The following is a 6,724-nucleotide window of genomic DNA, read 5'->3' on the forward strand; positions in this document are numbered from 1 at the left end:
TGTTTCGGTCCTTGTCCACCTGTCATAGGATGTCTGATGCTCGATGCAGGCACGTGTAAACACAGTACAACGACAGCAGCCCGCGTCGACACGTTAGAAAAAAAAAGCATGGCGCTAATGCCCTCTGTAATCTAAACGCGATGGCACACGGGGGCACATAAGAGCCTCAAAGATTCGCGCACACAATATCGGAGGCCGCGACGCGTTTCTGAAGGTTTATTCTGACCGTAAGAAAAGTGTTTTTCTTACACCGCGATTCTGACGATTTGGCGGTGCGGCGCGCATGCCCACACTTGCGTTCCCGCGCTCGCACGTGCTTGGCGCGTCTTCAGCGACAGCGTGGACATTCGTACCTATTCGTACCTGGGCGGTAGTGTACGTTCGTATCAAACGTGGCTGGGTGAAAATCGGTTCGCAACAACCGTAATACATTACATTGCAGGCCAATGGGCCTTGGCCGGGACCAACGAAAAATTCGTATCACCGAGGTTTCACTGTAAATTAAATGGTCGTAACAGGCAACGACTCCTGATTAAAGGAGCACTGACACAAAAATTTTGCACCTTGTTTTTTTTGTTGCAATAGATAGCTTATGATCCACTTATCACGGCTGCAAACCTCGTTTGCGCGAGTGCGCGACGGTTATTTATTTAGAGACGTTTTTAGAGCGCCCAGTCGCAGTTTCGGTTTCAAAGCACCGAGCTGGGCAGCACTACTTCCGGAGGACGGGTAGCCACAGCTGGCCACGTGGACACGCAAAATTGTGACGTAGGCGACGCGCGAGCGTGAGTGCGGTGGGCGCCGAACCGCGAGGCGGTAAATGCAGGAGAACGATCCTCAGGTCACGTGGGCATAAAGTCACGTGATCAAAGCGATAGCTCATCTAGGTACATCTTCACCTAGGAGCAGAGAGTGTGTCTAGGGACGGTTTAGGTACAACCACCGAACACGCGGAACACGTAGTGCAATGGGTGTTCTCTGGTACAATCGCGTGGTGCGTGATGGGTGTGTGTGAGAGGAATGAACGGGGTGGGCGTGTGTCCACAGCTTCCGAGCTAGTAAAGTTGCGTTAATTCGTTACCACTTAAAACATGGCAGGCCGTTTCAAGCACGTCTTCATTAGCACTGAAACCGACTCTTGGGAAAAGGAATGCAGGCAAGTGAGGTGTGAAAACGCAATGTGAAGTGCTAAATGTTGAGAAAGCTCCTATGAACCAAAAGTACTGGCAACAGCTAGGTTGAGGCATTTTCATTGGTGTCATGCGTGCTGACTCTACGTAGTTTCCGTGAATGGTTTGAGAAGTGTTTTGCGTTTTTTTTCCTTCATGTATTGCATGAAGCTGCACACTTTTCAAGTGTCCCGTAGAAATGCTTGTACGCAAGAAGAGTAGCTTGGGCTTGTTCGTGTACATACATAACGCAAGCGGAATAGCTCACACCGAGGCAGGGACGGTGTAAGCAAGTCGACACGAGAGTATGTGTTGTCTTGCTTGCTCCGACTTCTTCTTTAAATCCATGTTCGCGAACATGGTGCTGACGAAGATCTAGAAGCTTCAAAAAGTACTTTGGACACAAGTCGCACGCGATAGTCCTTCCTTCACCGCACTCCTTTGTTTTTGCTGTTGCCAAGGCCTCTTCTCCATGGACATTTTTTATGTGCCTTTTTAAATTGCTCGCATTTGAAAAAGCCTTGTCGCAGAAAGTGCAGATCTTGTCAAGTCTCGTGGAGGTGCTAGCGCGCGCCCCGGCGCTTTCGCTGCCGTCCATCGAGAGCGTCCGGCAGGAGAAAAGAATCGCTCTCCGCTAACTCGGGAGACGGGAACGCGAGGCTCACTTGTTGCGGGATCGGCAGGAACTGTAGGTAAACTGGGAAAACTTGGCATCGCCTCATAGGGAATAATCGAGCTCTTGATTTCTCTCGTGGTTGACGCTGCACTGTCCCTTGACGCTGCACCGTCCCCAGAAAGCGATGTTATACGGAGCGGTGACGCCTGCATCGAACTAGCCAATGAGAGCGAGGATCACCCTCCTGAAGTTACCGCTTCGCCGCCGAACCAGGTGAAGTGGCGCCAGCTATGGAGGATTAGAAACAACTAACAAACGCGTAATCTATGTCCTCCGAGCATTCGGAAGCGCCCATCTCGACTCGCTAAGCTTACAGCATCGATTATTTGACTACGGCTCTCAAAAACGGCGCCGAATCGGGACGAATACATTGCTGTCGAAGCTTAAGGACATGAATCTAAAGCAAATGGAAGCATCAGTTCGGAACTTACACGTTACAGAGCGCACGGCGGCCACTTGATAGATTCGAAGTGGACGACAACCGCTTTTGGCAGTGCTGCCATGTTTTTCGGAGGCGCGAATGCCTCGCCGGCGAAGCTTGCCGTGCAAGTTGGACAGCTCTCGCGCGTGCGGCGACGGCCGACGTTCTGCGGCACCGCGCCGTTGCGGCAGGCTTGCCGCTAGCGTGAGCGGGCCATAACATCTGCCAACGGGCACGACGAGCGAACAGCGGAAGAGAACACAACTAGAACGCGCCAAGCCGCAGGCACGGAGGAAGAAATGGCAGGTAGCACGGCACAAGCGCAAGGGCACAACCAGCCACCAGCCAACACAAACTCGTGACGTAGGTTTGTTTACACACCCCCCGCGTTGATGTCGGCGTCGCGAAGCGCTCGCATCTCGCTCAGTCGCGCGGCATGCACTTTAAAATTGATTTTAAATATGTTCTAGGCTATATTGGCCCTTGATATTTCGTAGACGTTGTGTACGGCTCCGCATACATCTATTTAACTCATTATCTCGCCTTCGAAATTTTGTGTCAGTGCTCCTTTAAATCCAAGTTTTCAGCAGCTGCCGTGTAAGCGCGTCATAAGTACTTGAAGTTTAAACAAGAAATAAGGCCAAACCCCATATACGCGAAAATGCACGCGACAGCGACGAGCGACGCGACGTAGATTGTCTTCGCGCAAGCGGTCGCTTGGATGGGCAAACTCCATTCACGCGACGGCTTCAGCGAGCGATCTCCACTGTTGCTGGCATGAGGGCGTTTACTCGTGCCAAAAGTAGCCCGTAGTCAGCGGTATGCAATGTAAAATACGATGTTTTGTTGCCTAATGGTACATAAAATGTTTATCATTGTCTTGCAGCATTTTTTTCGATCCCATCACTGCTGCTACGTGCCGCCAAGCCGCGTCACAGACGGCGCGGGACTTTTAGTTCCCGTCCCTGAGGGCACGTTCGCGTTCGACAGCGTCAACGTTGCGCTTGTCGCCGTTGGCTATGTTGATGAACGTTTTTGTTGATGCGCGTCGATTAAGAAGGCGGCGACAATCAGCAGTAGGTCACTGATGCATCTTGTTCCGGTGTTTCGCTATTGGCTGCTTGAGCACAGCACTTCCGGGCGACGAGCGACGGATTCCAAATCTGAAAAACCGAGCGATCGCGCGAAATCGACCACGCGACACGTCGCGCGAACGGCTCGTTTCGTCGCTCATAGCATCGCTCGTCGCTGTCGCGTGCATTTTCGCGCATATGGGGTTTGGGCTATAAAAAGGTTGAGAGCACGTGTCAAAAGGGGGTACATGCACGACGGTGATATGAAATATTTCCTAGGTTGCGCGGAGTTGTTTATTTCTTTTGGGGAACGCGCTCCGCTGTTCGTGTTTCATTTGTCACTGATAATACAGCTTGGTAAACAGTAGGAAAAGTCGGCGAATGTGTCTAAGAAGAGGAGAAAGTGAGCTCTTTCCGACCATTCTTTTGGCCCCTTTGGCTGGTTATTGCTATTCTTTACCGCGCTGTAAGAAGATTGCATATTTTACGGTGAAAGCTATGGATTCCTGATCAAACGTGAAAATTCACCGTCAGCGTCCCTAGTCGGCAGCGTCAAAACGAGTGATGCAAGGAATCATCGCACGATGACGTCACCTTATGACGCCCTCATAACATCACAGACCGCCAATATTTGTGACGTCATAACGTCACGTCACATGAAATTGTCGGTTTGCATTGCCTTCGTGATCGGGGGCTCGATCCCGGAGGCAATACAAAACCAGGCGTTTTGTAAGAAGCTTGCAATGCCTCCGATCCTGGACGCAGTGCAAAACCACGTAACGTCCAAAAAGCATTCGGAAGGAGGCGGGGAACACCGACCGAACATCGATGAACAAAAAGAAGATGGACTTCGCCTTCGAGTCATCTTAATTAGGCAAACGCATAGGGGACCCTGCGAGTCTCTTTAGTACAGCGACCGCATCACGCCCTACCATGAGTCGACGGTTGAGAGCGATTTATACTATTTTATTGCAAATACATCTTACTACGACTTTCGATGCGAAAGCTTTGTATTCATCTACGTTAGTATGATTACACTAATTCTGTTCAGCATACTTTCAAACGACCGGGGACGAGTCAGCAAACGTTGATTTATTAACGTATGTGTTAAAATACGCTGCAAAAAAAAAAAGATGTATTTCGTTGTCGCATTGTCTGCGAAAGCAGTACACACGCATGACTAATTTTTTTTTTTCGCGTGTTCTTTTCCGAGGCATTTGTTGCTCACCGCGGAAAGAAACACGCGAAAAAAGTATTAATTAAAGGAGTCCTGACACAAAAATGTTCGCCCCGCGTTTTTTTGCTGCAATGTGTTGCTGGGGGCCTGTTAGTCATAATACGGCACATCGTTTGCTGCAGCGCGCGACAGATAATTAATTACAAGCTCCTCATTACCGACACAGCCTCAGTTTCGGTTTGACAGAGCTCCAAAAACGGCAAGCCGCCGGGTGCAACTATCACCACCTAGCGAGTGGAACGCTCGGTCACGTGAGCACACAGAACAGTGACGCATTTCCGCGCGGTCTGTCGTCGTCGGGCTCATCGTCGTCTGGTGGCGACGATTTTCTTGCGGCGGGGATCGAAGGAATTTTCGACGTAGCGAATCACTTCATGTTTGACCCGCTGGCGAGGAGCGATTCGTCGGGAAGCGCGTCAAAACAGAAATGGCGGCTACGACGTCATCGTAACTTGTACCGGCTGCAACGGTTACGTAGGGGAAGTAGGGGGGTCACCTCGGGTCACCTCCGAGGGTGTCAATGCACTAGGTGCGGCCTATAATGCTGGATCGCGCTCGCGAACTTCAAAATTCATATAAAATACCTTCCAAGCTTTATTCGCTGCCGATATTTTGCAGATGGTACACGCACGTACACGGGAATCGATCCAGCGGGCTATCTCGGCCGCGAAATTTTGTGTCAGTACCCCTTTAAGCCTTGCGGAGGGTAAAAGTTCATCCGCATGGAGTATTTGAGTGGACCGACTGTTCGTTCGGCGAGGTGTAACTGCGAAGACTAACGGTTGCCCGGTAAGGTGTAAATGTGAGGACTAAATGTTAGTCCATTGAGGCGATCTGTCGGGACTAACTGTTGGCCGGTAAGGTGTAAATGTGAGGGCTAAATGTTAGTCCATTGAGGTGATCTGTGGGGACTAACTGTTAGACCCGGTGCTGTTAGTCCTTAAAGGGATCAATGGTTGTGGCAGCCCCATTAGTCCCCAAAGGGAAGAACCACATACCCTTTTAACACCCTTTTGCCTTGGAGTGTACGAAAAACATCACAGCTGTGGGTTCATTCAATAGAGTTATGAAGTGTTATATTCAAAACTAATTGATGAAAAGCATCTTTTGGTCTGGTAAATGTAAATAAAGGGTAACTTTTGTCCTCTTTTAATATTAATGAACGCCACGTCGAGGTCTATCGTTACGTGTAAAGTATTTTGATCTATGATGTAAACTCACCTAATAAAACGTGAAACACTGATATCAGCATTAAATTTACATAAAATCAGTGAACTGAGCTAGAGAGTTGTCTCTGACAAAGCCTTTTAGAGCGCAGATATGTACTCATTTTGGTGAAAAAAAATTTTTTCGGTAGGATCATTCGCATTTAAGATATCATTCTCGAAATATAATTGACAATTCGGGGGAGGTGGTGCGTCCGTCGCCAGAAAGGGAGAGAGGGGCTGACGAGACAAAGGAAGGAAGGGCTCGCTTGGCAGAAAAGGGGGTTGTGGGGTGCTTGACGTTTCTGTGGAAGGGGGTGAAGTAGTGTGGGTTGGGGATATAAAAAAAACGCATGGCTCAGCGTCGTTGAGGGAGAGGGCACGTTCTTCAGAAATTAGCAGTCTTTTTCGTGTTGCTGAGGGGGGAGGTTACCATTGCGCTGCGGCTTTTTTTCTCTCTTTTCCGTCCTGCTGCCAAGGTCGTGTAGTATTTTTTTTTTTTTTGTGGGGGTGGGGGGGGTGAAGGCAGCACTAAATCTCAGCTATCTCCCCGACCAGACAAGACAGGTAAAACTGTCAAAATGGTAAAAAAAAAACACTTCTCTCTATCTCTCTGGCGAACAGTGCTCGAAGGCAGCACATAGTTTTGACCTGGACAACTCAACGACGCTGGCCAAGGCCCGTGAACAAAAGAGGGGAAAAGGAAATTCCTCAAATCCTGGTTCACACACCGTCCATGACCTTCTGCCGAACGTTTGCAAGGGCCTGTGTGTTGAGTAGACTGATCGACTTTCCCTCATTTCTGTCAGAAGATGCAATTGGCATTGGTGGCGTAATGCTTGTACGTTTTATTGTTAATTTGTTTTGTTAAGTCAGAGTAAATTGTTTTTTATTTGTGCTCGAGGCTGTTCGTTTGGAAACTATACATACTCACGCAATAACT

The sequence above is a fragment of the Rhipicephalus sanguineus genome, chromosome 9, assembly GCF_013339695.2.
Source record: "Rhipicephalus sanguineus isolate Rsan-2018 chromosome 9, BIME_Rsan_1.4, whole genome shotgun sequence".
Taxonomy (NCBI): domain Eukaryota; kingdom Metazoa; phylum Arthropoda; class Arachnida; order Ixodida; family Ixodidae; genus Rhipicephalus; species Rhipicephalus sanguineus.